Consider the following 15,806-nt stretch of genomic DNA (forward strand, 5'->3'; position numbering starts at 1 on the left):
CTCTTCTAATAACACTTTCCCCTGGAAATCTAACACCAAATACTACATCAAATTGTTTATCTAAGTATTGGACTGTTTTCCTTATGTCTATGATTCACCTGTCTCTTTCTTTCATTACCCTAAGGTCACACTACCCCATGTGACTTCCCCATACTCGTTGTGCTGGTTTCTCACACACCAATACTATTTAACCCTTGTATTTTAATAGTGATCCCTTCCTGTATTTTTAGTTATGGTTCCTGCCTGTGCAAGAATCTACATTCTACTCCTGCCTATATCCCTTCTATGTCTTGTTCTTCTGCTCTTTATTTTATTATCAGTACTCCATTCCCCTTATTCTCAGGTAACTAGTCTAGTACATATTAATCAATGATAAGGATATCTGGTGCGTCTTGGAGGTCTGGGATCTCTCAATCATCAGTTCCCTCACTCTGGTACAATGGTTAAGATGATACCCAATACTCCCCTCTATCAGTACCATCGTTGGTATAACCTGGACAACGATATGTAGGTCACTTCTGTTGTTAACCTTCCCCCGTCACTAGGGTCTCCGGATCAGCCAAAGTCCCTCTCAATCTATAAACATCGGTCTGTGAAAAGTGTCCTTCTTTCAGCCTTCCCATAGGGAAGCTCAGAGTTACTGCTGCAAAGACACAAGCACAGACACACACAAAAGACAACAATGCTACCCAATGGCTGAGGTTGGAACACTCCTATAGTGGGGAACATGGATCTTAGTATCTGTCTCCACCACTTTTACCATCATTAAGGTAGCCTACAACCCTGGTGCAGGCCCCTCCACATAGGGTCTTTCCAGCTCTTTCTTCTGTAGTCTTTTGCCATCACATAGTCTCCAGGGCACAGAAAATACTCAGATTATCCTACTCAGTTGGGCAGAGTTATCTTCACTCATGAAAATAAAATCTTAAGAACATTGTTATGTTAGGTGAGACACAGTATACTACTCCTGTCCTCTCATCCGTCAAGAGAAGCCTTGAGATTATGAAGCACACCTGCTTCCAGCTTGTTGTCATCCACTTATTTCATAGACAGACCACCTCTACACCATGCCTCCTATTACAAAAACAAAAATGATTTAACCTAACCCATAACACATTATTACTACTGCTCACATCCTTAATACTCCTTGCATACTTCCCCCCTTGGACACATACATCACATCGTGATTCATGTGTACAAAAAACAAAACAAAACAATGTTGCCTATCAAACCTAACATAATAACTAACCTTAAAATGACAACCCTTGAGCATATCTTTACTTAACTGTATTCTATAACACTATTCAAGGAATACTTCTCCTTCAGGACTAACTCTCTCACTTCATCCTTGTCCTGTTTAGACTAATTTATATATAGGATTTTTCCAATTTGTAAACTTCTTCACAATTATCCTTATTTTATCTAACCCCCTAATTCAGCATGCCTCTAGAATTCATAGTGCGGGTGATCAGGTCACACTATGAAGCCAGGACAGATTTCAGAGGTCATTGAAATCATTCAATGAATTGTTTCATCCTATAGTCTACTACTTCTAACAACCATCAAAACCTTTCATAGATGTTGTAATTCCTTAGTACAGCTCTTTTCAAAATAAATCATACATATTTACTTATCCCTCAGTAAATAACCCAAATTACATGTGTATGCCCCTTTAATATATTTCACTTCCATCCTGTCAAAAAAAACCAAATAGAAATAAAAATCCTATACAACTAACTTTTCATACTAAGTAGTTTGTTTGTGGTTATTTGAACACCATACAGTAAAACAATAAACAAACAAAAATGGCCAGGCCTTATTTATTTTTGTAGCTCCCTATGACAACCTAAAAATAAAACTACTTAATTTTACTATCTAGTTCCACCCTAGCCTACAGACTTTTTAAACCTCCCACTAAAGAAATCCCCATGTTCCTGGAAGAGAAAGTATACATGTCGTTAACATATAATCAACAATCCAAAGATAGTAATTACACACAAAACATCATACATATATCCCCAGTCCTATCTCATCAACAATCATTAACCCCAGCATCCATTTAAAATTGTTTGATACGTCGCCCTACTTTACCCCTAACCTAATAATATAGGAGACTCCCATCAATCCTTAAAAGAAAACTCCCACTTAGAAGACACTAGATAACAACCCATTTTATTAAGTTAACTACACCTTCCACCATTGTCATTTGTTTAATCTAACAAAACCTTATTCAATGACTACCACGTACTCTCCTCTCCATACCCATTATCATTTTAGCAGATGCTCTTTTTCCAAACAACACTCCATTCATGAGCTCATACCTTTCTATACTTATACTAGCCCCCCTTGGGAATCGAACACCCAACCCTGGCGTTGCAAGCACCGTGCTCTACCAACTGAGCTACAGCGGACCACAGATGAGCATATAGTGCCTTTTTCTGATAATGTTATAATTGTAGCCTATTGCATTACTTTAGTTTAAAATATAAGTTTGTTTATTCAACAAATCCAGAACCCACTATAAATTGATGCTATTCCCTCAGCAAAAAAGCCAACGCTCCTTGCATCCCCTAGTTCACGTAATAAAAATACATTATCATTCTAAAATTCACCAAATATTCGCATACATTACTGATGTCACGCAAACCATAGAATAAAGTAATAACAATTAGAATTTTGTCAAATAAATTTTTTCCATCCAGCTATTCAAACTTTCTTTAAATAACTATTTCAGCTCGATACAGTCAAACAAGTATGACTCTCTTTTAACCGGAAACTAATTCATGGCATTAGTAAAGTCTATTCACATCCCAACAATAACTAATAATATATGTATATTCATATATTAAACTACCTTACTTTCATTCCAGTCTACCTAAACAATTCAAATTATGGCCAAATCTCTTATCCAAATTGCCAGTCCGCTATTCAAATGTAACTGTCCTTTCTGATTTAGACTATAGACACTCCTCCTTTCCCGTTGAATAAGTGAGTCCTTCAGTCTGAAAAGACGCAGGCTACTAGATCTTCCAATCTTATCCTGACTGTTCCTTCAATCTAAACACCCCACAACTATAGCTAAACTATACTTAGAAACCCTAGACTCTGTTCAGCGATGCAGAATCTATGCTTTATCGAAATGACAAGTTAATCCTCTGTTATTCCAATGATAATGGTCAGTAATTTTAGTATCTAACACATACCACACTTTATCAGAAAATAGCTTTGAAGGACACAGATCTCACACGCTCAACGTACTCAACTTAGCAGTCAACAAGTCAAACCCCACATTCATTGATTTGGAAACAGATCTAACAACCTAACCAAATGAATTATATATATGCTTCTGAAATAATAGATAGTTTATTATATTGCTTAATTCTACCACATGTCCTATGTACTCTCTCCCATTTCCACGTCTGTCTACGTGTTTGAGCAAGTCAACACCTATAATTTTATCCAATCCCTCATATTTACCATACCCACATAAAATTCATTATACTCCAATTTATTCATATCTACCAAACCCTTCATGTTTCTAATTATTCTTTATTGCCACAATCTGTTAATCACCATCTAGTCTCAGCAGAACAAACAACAAATTACTCAAATCCTTTCCCTTAGTCATAGAATCCTCCTAGAATCATATAGGCTGGTCACTATTCCCCGATCTTACAAAATTCTATGACAGGCATTGTTGTACGAAACTCCAAGATATCATATACAAGAAAAGCTTATTATTTCAATGTATATATAATTATCAAACACACCTCTATATCTCATCATTCAAACTTCAGAGTGTGACCAATTTACATCATTATACCACTCTTATTCCATATTTATGTTGTTCTTAAACGCCCTTAATTACTTTGTATAACCTACAGGAATATTTTATTCTATCAAAAGGCCCAAATTTGAAGTGTTAACCCTATTCTAGTTATTATTTTACGTAGTCAATTTATCATAATACTGCATTACCTCTAAAGTTTCTAAATATAATGTCAGACACATACCCTAACAGATTTATCAAATTACAATGCATAGACGTCGTATGACCACACCAATAAATGTGACCTGTTCCTCCAACAGGATTTATTCTACCCCTCCTGGTAACGTGAATTTTCTACACTCAGTTGGTCAATGAATATCCACGCACCATTTATTCTTCTCTTTCCTAATGTGAGATTGGGCACACCCTTTGTCCATCAGACAGAAGCTTCAAACAACCTCAAATAGATTTCCTTTCCTTACAGAAAGGCTATTTACTTGCAGGATTTCATATTATTCTCACTCACACAGATGAGTAGCCACTTGTGCCCAAATGAATCAGACAGTTGAATGACTCACAGCCACCAAGGTAAACCACTCATGAGCAGATGAGCAGACCTAGTCTTGGTTTACACTTTATCAAAAAGTTTGAGCCCCTGTGATTATTTAACCCGTTCACCTACTCAAGATGACCCAACTTTTTTACCTGTCCCACCCTACCTAATTTTGGCATCACCACACACAGGATGATGACCTGCCCGTTCAGTCCTCTGGAATTTTAGCTTTCCAAAGCGTTTATCCACAGGATTTATATTTATTAGCCGCCTAGGTCTTAAGCTTTCTCAAGACCTAATTTTGGCATCACCACACACAGGATGATGACCTGCCCGTTCAGTCCTCTGGAATTTTAGTTTTCCAAAGCGTTTATTCACAGGATTTATATTTATTAGCCCCCTAGGTCTTAAGCTTTCTCAAGACCTAAGTTTGGCATCACCACACACAGGATGATGACCTGCCCGTTCAGTCCTCTGGAATTTTAGCTTTCCAAAGCGTCTATTCACAGGATTTATATTTATTAGCCCCCTAGGTCTCAAGCTTTCTCAAGACCTAAGTTTGGCATCACCACACACAGGATGATGACCTGCCCGTTCAGTCCTCTGGAATTTTAGCTTCCCAAAGCGTTTATCCACAGGATTTATTTATTAGCCCCCTAGGTCTCAAGCTTTCTCAAGACCTAAGTTTGGCATCACCACACACAGGATGATGACCTGCCCGTTCAATCCTCTGGAATTTTAGCTTTCCAAAGCGTCTATTCACAGGATTTATATTTATTAGCCCCCTAGGTCTCAAGCTTTCTCAAGACCTAAGTTTGGCATCACCACACACAGGATGATGACCTGCCCGTTCAGTCCTCTGGAATTTTAGCTTTCCAAAGCGTCTATTCACAGGATTTATATTTATTAGCCCCCTAGGTCTCAAGCTTTCTCAAGACCTAAGTTTGGCATCACCACACACAGGATGATGACCTGCCCGTTCAGTCCTCTGGAATTTTAGCTTCCCAAAGCGTCTATTCACAGGATTTATATTTATTAGCCCCCTAGGTCTCAAGCTTTCTCAAGACCTAAGTTTGGCATCACCACACACAGGATGATGACCTGCCCGTTCAGTCCTCTGGAATTTTAGCTTTCCAAAGCGTCTATTCACAGGATTTATATTTATTAGCCCCCTAGGTCTCAAGCTTTCTCAAGACCTAAGTTTGGCATCACCACACACAGGATGATGACCTGCCCGTTCAGTCCTCTGGAATTTTAGCTTCCCAAAGCGTCTATTCACAGGATTTATATTTATTAGCCCCCTAGGTCTCAAGCTTTCTCAAGACCTAAGTTTGGCATCACCACACACAGGATGATGACCTGCCCGTTCAGTCCTCTGGAATTTTAGCTTTCCAAAGCGTCTATTCACAGGATTTATATTTATTAGCCCCCTAGGTCTTAAGCTTTCTCAAGACCTAAGTTTGGCATCACCACACACAGGATGATGACCTGCCCGTTCAGTCCTCTGGAATTTTAGCTTTCCAAAGCGTCTATTCACAGGATTTATATTTATTAGCCCCCTAGGTCTTAAGCTTTCTCAAGACCTAAGTTTGGCATCACCACACACAGGATGATGACCTGCCCGTTCAGTCCTCTGGAATTTTAGCTTTCCAAAGCGTCTATTCACAGGATTTATATTTATTAGCCCCCTAGGTCTTAAGCTTTCTCAAGACCTAAGTTTGGCATCACCACACACAGGATGATGACCTGCCCGTTCAGTCCTCTGGAATTTTAGCTTTCCAAAGCGTTTATCCGCAGGATTTATTGGCATCACCACACACAGGATGATGACCTGCCCGTTCAGACCTCTGGAATTTTAGCTTTCCAAAGCGTTTATCCGCAGGATTTATTGGCATCACCACACACAGGATGATGACCTGCCCGTTCAGACCTCTGGAATTTTAGCTTTCCAAAGCGTTTATCCGCAGGATTTATTGGCATCACCACACACAGGATGATGACCTGCCCGTTCAGTCCTCTGGAATTTTAGCTTTCCAAAGCGTTTATCCGCAGGATTTATGCCTTCCTAAGCAGCCTATAAACGATATACTTTTGCTACACGTTCATAGCGGTATTCGAAGGACTTAACATGTTATTCCTGATCACTCAACCAGCTGGACAGCCGCCCGTGTCGAAATGACCCGGACAGAGCAATCAGCAAGATGAATCAGCTGAATCAACTGAATCAAATGAATCAAATCAATTGAACAGACGGTTCTGACAAACAACAGCGACATGTATTCTTAAATTCAAAAGCTCCTAGTGTCTAACTTTCTGGTTCTTAAATTTGGAGAGACCTACTTGGTATTTCTTTAGATGTTGCCGAGCCCCGGATCGGACCACACAAACGTTTATACTATATTAGTAAGAACTTGGCTTACCTTTTAAAAGCGGCCGCTTTTGTTTGTATGGTCCGTCCAAGCCGTTTCACAACTGCAAATGTATACCGTCACTGATCCCTATCAGGTCCCGTCTGGGGTGCCAAATATGTCGTAGAAACATTTGACTAAGAAATAATCAACTCAAACAAAATATCTCTATAGACACGGAAGCCTGTGAATTCAAGAATTTAGACTCTTTATTGCATAACAAAAAGCCTGAGTTTTTTCTCCATGGATAAACTGTCTCTCTCTGGCTTAGAGATCTCTTTTATACACACAAATAAACAAACATGCGCACATTCCTAACTTATTTTAGTTCTGCACCGCCCTTCTTTTTCAACATCCAGCTGTCACATAATGTCCACTCCAAAAGGTCATGAATGCTTTTTCTATATGAAGCCTTTTCATTCTATCATTCTATTGGCTGAGTGGCGCAGGCCCCCTTCTTAAAAAAAGAACTAATGCAATGCACACTGTTGACAGCCTCTGTGAAAGAACACATGCATTCATTTAAAACATAGCATACACTTAATGTCTACATTTCTTATTTAAACATGTTTCTTAATTATACAATATCAAACATGTTTATTACATTTTACCTTTGGCGTCTCCCTACATGTCATAATGATACATAAAATAATCCTACACTTGGAGGGTACTATGGTGTTGAATGCTGAGCTATAGTCAATTAACAGCATTCTTACATATGTATTCCTCTTGTCCAGATGGGATAGGGCAGTGTGCAGTGTGATGGCGATTGCAGCGTCTATGGACCTATTGGGGCGGTATGCAAATTGAAGTGGGTCTAGGGTGACAGGTAAGATGGAGGTGGTATGACTAGTCTCTCAAAGCACTTCATGATGACAGAAGTGAGTGCTACGGGGCGATAGTCATTTAGTTCAGTTACCTTAGCATTCTTGGGAACAGGAACAATGGTGGCCATCTTGAAGCATGTGGGGACAGCAGACTGGAATAGGGAGATTGAATATGTCTGTGAACACACCAGCCAGCTGGTCTGCGCATGCTCTGAGGACGAGGCTAGGACCTGGGCCGGCAGCCTTGCGAGGGTTAACACATTTAAATGTCTTACTCACATCGGCCACGGAGAAGGAGAGCCCACCGTCCTTGGTAGCTGTCAGCATCGGTGGCACTGTTTTATCCTCAAAGCGGGCAAAGAACTCATTTAGTTTGTCTGGAAGCGAGATGTCGGTGTCCGCGACGTGGCTGGTTTTCCTGTTGTAGTCCATGATTGTCTGTGGCGGGCTGGGCGCCTGCAGTCTGACTTCGGTCGTCAGTTGAACTGTGTTTCCTTCAACACATTGGTACAGCTGGCTTCCGGGTTAAGCGGGCGGGTGTTGAGAAGCGCGGTTTGGCGGGTCATGTTTCGGAGGATGCATGACTTGACCTTCACCTCTCCTGAGCCCGTTGGGAAGTTGCAGCGATGAGACAAGATCGTAATTGGATATCACGAAAATCACGCTACTTTGTCCCAAAATGTTAAATAGAATTCTATGGGCAAGGTGTCCATTCCTGGTGCTTTGGTCCCAGTGTCTAATATTTATTTTGGGTGATCTCTGTTTTAAGTGATAATTTTTTGTCTGCTGATAATTTCTTCAGGGTTGTTGAGTCTAACAAGGCTGTAGGATCAGTACAACTGTTGTTTAATTCTGATTTATATAGATTTTCATAGAAGCTTTTAAAATTGTCATTAATCGCATTGGTGTTTCTAATTAACACATTTGTATCTTTATCTTTTAAAATTATAACTGGTTTGGCATGTATTCGTTTTGTGACGGCTGCGAGATGTTTACCAGGTTTATTTGTCATTAAGTAGTATGCTTTATTTGAGTTTAACATGTAGTTGTTGGCTCTCTTCAAAAGTAAAGGATCATATTCCTGATTAAGTTCTGACATTTTTTATTTTCTTCTTTACCTTGTAAAGGTTTTTTATGGGCTTTTTCTAAGATATTTATTTATATTTTTCTTTAATTTGAATTTCTAACTCAGATAAAACTATTGCCGAGTATGAGATTATCATTCCCCTAATGTACGATTTAAAAGCATACCATATTCTGTCGTTAAGTGTATTTTCTGTTGGTGTAATTAAGCATGGTACGGAAGAATGATCAAATATCACAGATATATTTGAACCCAGTAAATTGTATAGTGCATTTTTTAAATAAAAAATATGTAGTCAATTCTTGAATAGATTTTCTTACTTTGAGAAAAAAAGCAGTAGTCTTTTATAGTTGGGAATAGTAATATCCAGGTGTCCTGTAAATTATTTGTAGAGATCAAATTTTTCAGCCTCTTTGGAGGCTCCTTGAATTTGCCTTTTTTATTGCTATGTCTGTCAATCTTATCGAATGTATCATTTAGATCACCTGCTAAAATAATAGTTACTGTCTGGATTTGATCTAATATAGCTTGAATTGTATCTAAAAACACCAGATTTTGCCCTGGTGGGATATACAATGAAATATATATGTATTTTTCACCATGTAACGTACAATTCAACATTAGGAAAAAGTCCTTCTTGGTCTGTGTGCTGGGATATGAGGGAAAAGGGTGAATTCTTATTTATCAGGATGCCTTCTGCTGTTACTACAGTAGGTGGAAGCATAGGCCTCTCCAACCCAGCTCCTCTTTAAATATTAAATGTATCCTTTTTTTAAACGTAGCTCTTGCAGGAAAACCACATCTGCTGACAATTTCTTTAAGTGTTTAAGAACCATATGCAGGTCTCCTTCTTCCTTGTCTTCTGTTAAGGACAGTATTCTCATATTGTTTCGTCTCAGTCTGTTTTCTTGCTGGTCCAGTTCATCTTCTAAAGTTTGCAACTTTGTTTCCAAAATGCGAATTTTGTTGTCTTGTTCGTTCATGCGCATGCCTTGTTTGTGCGTGTCTAACACGATAGCCTCTACTTTCTTTTCGAGCAAATTGACTTTTGTAATAACAGATTGTAGAAGTTAGTTTGTTTTGGTGTGCATTGAGAGCATTTTAGCTACGTTTTCCTGGATAGCCTTTAACTGTTCATTACTCTCATTTGCGTCTCCAAGTTGCTCCTTGTCTTTTCCTCTGGGGGAAGCCATAGTTTTTTGGATTTGCGTCGCGTCGCCGCTTTACCAACTGATTGGTTCGCTGTTGTACATAACTGATCGCTCTCACTCTCCCAGTTACTTGGGGATATGTTGATTTGTCGATTTTAGAGGCTTGATTTAAACATTGTTGTCTGGTTTCTACATATAACCACAGTTTTCTCGGTACAAAACAGAGCTACTCCCTCCCCATGCATCCTATCGGTACATGCATGCCCCTCCTTTTTTTTACTTGAGTAAATTACAATAGAAATAACAGTACTTTTACTTAAAGGGATACTTTGGGATTTTGGCAATGAGGCCCTTTATCTATTTCCCCAGAGTCAGATGAACTCGTGGATACCATTTTAATGTCTCTGTGTCCAGTATGAAGGAAGGTAGTTTTGTGAGCCAATGCTAACCAGCATTGGCACAATGGCTGGAAGTCTATGGATATGTGCTAGCATGCTATAAAATACCTACAATATTTACAGAGCTCTCTGCCTAGGCTACCTCACGGTATCATGGTAACCACGGAACCAAATATATACAGTACCAGTCAAAAGTTTGGAAAAACCTAATCATTCAAGGGTTTTTCTTTATTTTTAATATTTTCTACATTGTAGAATAATAGTGAAGACATCAAAACTATGAAATAACACATATGGAATCATGTAGTATCCAAAAAAGTGTTACACAAATCAAAATATATTTTATATTTGAGATTCTTCAAATAGCCACCCTTTGCCTTGATGACAGTTTTGCACACTCTTGGCATTCTCTCAACCAGCTTCACCTGGAATGCTTTTCCAACAGTCTTGAAGGAGTTCCCACATATGCTGAGCACTTGTTGGCTGCTTTCCCTTCACTCTGCCGTCCGACTTATCCCAAACCATCTCAATTGGGTTGAGGTCGGGAGATTGTGGAGGCCAGGTCATCTGATGCAGCACTCCATCACTCTTCTTCTTGGTAAAATAGCCCTTACACAGCCTGGAGGTGTGTTGGGTCATTGTCCTGTTGAAAAACAAATGATAGTCCCACTAAGCGCAAACCAGATGGGATGGCAGATCGCTGCAGAATGCTGTGGTAGCCATGCTGGTTAAGTGTGCCTTGAATTCTAAATTAATCACCAATAGTGTCACCAGCAAAGCACCCCCACACCATAACACCTCCTCCTCCATGCTTTACGGTGGGAATTACACATTTGAAGATCATCCGTTCACCCACACCGCATCTCACAAAGACACGGCGGTTGGAACAATAAATCTCCAATTAGGACTCCAGACCAAAGGACAAATTTCCACCGGTCTAATGTCCATTGCTCGTGTTTCTTGACCCAAGCAGGTCTCTTCTTCTTATTGGTGGCCTTTAGTAGTGGTTTCTTTGCAGCAATTCGACCATGAAGGCCTGATTCACACAGTCCCCCCTGAACAGTTGATGTTGAGATGTGTCTGTTACTTGAATCATTTATTTGGCCTGCAATTGCTGAGGCTGGTAGCCAGTTTCATCATAGCACTTGATGGTTTTGCGACTGCACTTGAAGAAACTTTCAAAGTTCTTGACATTTTCCAGATTGACTGACCTTCATGTCTTAAAGTAATGATGGACTTTCGTTTCTCTTTGCTTATTTGAGCGGTTCTTGCCATAATATGGACTTGGTCTTTTACCAAATACGGCTATCTTCTGTATATCCCCCTACCTTGTCACAATACAACTGATTGGCTCAAATGCATTAAGAAGGAAAGAAATTCCACAAATTAACTTTTAACAAGGCACACCTGTTAATTGAAATGCATTCCAGGTGACTACCTCATGAAGCTGGTTGAGAGAATGCCAAGAGTGTACAAAGCTGTCATCAAGTCAAAGTGTGGCTATTTGAAGAATCTCAAATATAAAATAGATTTTGATTTGTTTAACACTTTTTTGGTTACTACGTGATTCCATATGTGTTATTTCATAGACGTCTTCACTATTATTCTACAATGTAAAAAATAGTCAAAATAAAGAAAAACCCTTGAATGAGTAGGTGTGTCCAAACTTTTGACTGGTAGTGTGTGTGTATATATATATACACGTTCCTATCCACCAATCTGGGCTGTGTATGTAAATATATTTACATTTGTATTAACATGCCCACACGATCAGACTTAGCGTTTCAATTGCAAAAGGAGGCTCAGGGAAATTAATGATAATACATATGTGTGTATTGTTTTCATGAATAGACACACATAATGATTTATTAGACATACAGTGATGACTTAAAAATAAAACGACTGCTTGTTGACTGTGATAAAGGCACTGGATTATGAGCTGTCTTGTTTGCTAAATAAACAAACGAAATAGGCAGTGACATGGCGAGAGCTTGAGACTATAAGGCTCTATCTGCATTTTTGTCAAAATGTAGTTATTGCCATAGCCTTGTTCTGTTCAGTGTTCTCTACCTATATAGACGTTGAATTGACTTCTGTGCCCAGTGGGATGTTTTCAGACTGTGTTTTACTTTCCTTGTCTCTCTGTCGCTTTGTCACAACTAGGTTGTGTTCATTTAGCACCAAACTGAAGAAAACGGACTGTTCCCAAAAATATTTTCTATGTTTTCCGTTGTGTGCCCTTATGAACACTGCCCTGATCTGAAGGGTTTAGAGAAGTGAAAGCAATATGAATGAGATCCAGCTTGTCGTTGGTTTCTCCATTTCAGAGGCCATGAAAGGAAGATTGGCATAGCCAAAACTTGACAGATATTGGTCTGCAGTGTCATGAGTAGTTAAGTATGCACCCAAGTCCATTTTAATGACACCACATCAAACACCAGTGGATAATTGGGCAATGTCTGAAATATTAATCAACTCAAAGTCTGCATAGTAAAAATCAAGGACTCTGAATAAATGAAACAAACAATAAAATAAGATGTTCATCATTAGCTTAATATATTACACTATGCCCATATGAACCATTAATATAGAAATTAAGATCTTACTTTAAACAAATATTGGATATTTTTGTCACTCATTGGATGCAGCCACAAAGATAGCCATAGCTTCAGGACAATAGCCTACAAGGTTTTTTCTTACCCAGTGATCTACTTTGTGGGCATGCATTCTTTCTCAATGGCCACAGAGGGGCAGTACATGATTTGTCTTGTTTTTGGTACCATGGCGATAAACTAGCTTGGAAATAGACTTGATTTGCCAGTCCAAGCTGTAGGCCAATTTTGGGACATAATACCACAGATGGAGGGGAAGTTAGTTATAAGCAGAGCCATTCATGGCATATTTTCAAGCCATTTTGCGAGTTAACTCAGGGCTGTTGTAATTAGCCATTACAATGAATAGGCTAACAGGCCTACTGCTTATCTACATAATATCCGGTTTATCAACGTTTACCATTCAATTGTTATCACGTTGGATGATTGATGTGGACTATTTTCCCTGGAGCATTTGACAGAATATCTGGAAAAGACGTTTGAGGCGGTGTAGTGTGGGGTGGAGCTCCCCGGCACGCACCAATTCAGTTAATCCAGTTCCGGTGCAAGAGCCAGAGACCACTAATAAAACGTCCCACAATTCTCCCCTAATGCTTTTCCATTTCACTCACTCACAGCCCCTCCCTCCACACACAAACTCACCTCTTTTTCCAATAGGCCTCCCTCCCAAAAATTTTAACACATGAGTTTAAACTGCTCTGTATTTTATCCCAAGCAAGGTGAGAGAGGGTTAGTGCACTGGCGCCAAATCAGAACAGGATTCTGATAGGCCCAGGCAGGCGTGTGCCTATCATCACATGGCACATAATTTTGAAGCATGGAACCAGAGAGGAAGAGGCGAAGCGAGAGGGTTTACTCCGCCCAAAATCTTTCCATGGAAATAAGACCACGATGTGAGGAATTTGTGTATCAGTAAGCGAGTGTCGAAATTCAGTAAGCGAGTGTCGAATTTGGCCAACAAAAAATGTAGTTGCTAATTTCCTACTTGAGACTTATTTGATCGAATAGAAGTTTCGTAATGGTTAGGTTGTTATGAATGCACTGATGTAAGTGGAAGCACCTGGCATTTCGGCAACTTAAAAAAAATACGACTTTATATCAGAGTTGTGCCTGTTGTTCACACGCGTATCTGCCCTCTCATTTGCTGAATGGTCCCACCTGATCTCTCCTCCTCCCCCCACTGCCTTGCATCAAAAGACAGTAAAGTGCTTCCATCTTTGAGGACATGTATTTCCATTGTTAGAGCGGTCACTCGACTATCTTGTCAATATAAAATATCATCTTTGATGTAACTGAGCTACAATGTGTAAACATATTAGTGCTGTTGGATTACTATTACAGCGACATTTCTTGATTTCTTGTTGGGGAAAAAATTGATTATTGTGTACTGTTTGACATTTAATGCATTGTTAGGAGCTAGTAACATAAGCATTTCACTGCACCCGCTACAGCATCTGCTAAACTGTGTACGTGACCAATAAACTTGGATTTGATTTGATATGCACACCGTACTGTGCTCAAACCCAAGTTGGAGACACCCCCATAGATTTGTTGAGACAGATTCAGCTCGGTAATTAGGCATATGGTCCTCAATACAGACATAGGCTACATCTTGTGCGTCACTGCGCACGTCACATCGTATCTGCACATGGGGAGAGCGCGGGACTCAGAACTAGTGTGTGTGCGCGCGTGTGTGTGTGTGTGTGATATGTCAACCCACTAAGCACGGACGGACACTAGCGTCTTTTGGACTTCTTTTTTTTGTCTATGTTTGGTTCAGATTTCATCCCGTCCTGTACTGAACTCTACTGTACTCTACTGTACTCTACTGAATTAAACTATACTGTATAGCACTGTACCGTACTGTAATGTACTCTACTCTACTGAATAAAACTCTACTGTCCTGTAACGTACCGTATTGTATTCTACTGTGCTCTACTGTACTGAACTGCACCGTACTGTACTGTGCTGTTCAAACTTTGAAACATAGCTTAGATGTCTATGATTCGTTCAGATTTGTTCTGGTCTGAAGCAACTTAGTCAGTGCATTCAACTTAGGTATTTAAACAACAAGTTATCACAGTCATAACAAGAAACAAATATTTATGTAACCGTTACTGAGAATGTTATTGTAGTTGAAGTGGTCTGTTGATTTATTCTATAGGTTGGACTACTTTGAACATCATCACTGCCGGTTTTAAAGCTTAAAAAAAAGCTAACATAAGTGCATGTGACAGATGGGAGCAATAATAAATATTCTATATTGCAATCTTCAGTTGGCTCCTCTTTCCTATATTAAATGGATTTAACAATAATTATGTCGATATAATGCTTACTTCATTGAGAATGTGCCTTCAGAAAGTATTCACACCTCTTGACTTTTTCCAAATTTTGTTGTGCTACAGCCTGAATTTAAAATTGATTAAATTGCTATTTTTTTGGTCACTGGCCTACACACAATACCCCATAATGTCTGTAGAATTATGTTTCATTTAAAAAAAAACAAATTAATAAAAAAGGAAAAGCTGAAATATCTTGAGTAATTTAGTATTCAACCCCTTCGTTAAGGCAAGCCTAAATAAGTTCAGGAGTGCATATTTGCTTAGTTCCATAATAAGTTGCATGGACTCACTCTGTGTGCAATAATAGAGTTTAACATGATTTTTGAATGACTACCTCATCTCTATACCCCACACATACAATTATCTGTAAGGTCCTTCAGTCGAGCAGTGAATTTCAAACACAGATTCAACCACAAAGACCAGGGAGGTTTTCAAATGCCTCGTAAAGAAGGGCACATTGGTAGATGGGTAAAAATAAAAACAGACATTGAATAACTAATTGACAGAGTGAAAAGAAGGAATCCTGTACAGAATAAAAATATTCCAAAACATGGATCCTGTTTGCAACAAGGAACTAAAGTAATACTGCAAAAAAATTATCAAAGCAAATCACTTTTTGTCCTGAATACAAAGTGTTATTTTGGGGGCAAATCCAATACAAC

This window comes from Coregonus lavaretus (genome assembly GCF_964263955.1).
Source record: "Coregonus lavaretus genome assembly, chromosome: 17".
NCBI classification, from domain to species: domain Eukaryota; kingdom Metazoa; phylum Chordata; class Actinopteri; order Salmoniformes; family Salmonidae; genus Coregonus; species Coregonus lavaretus.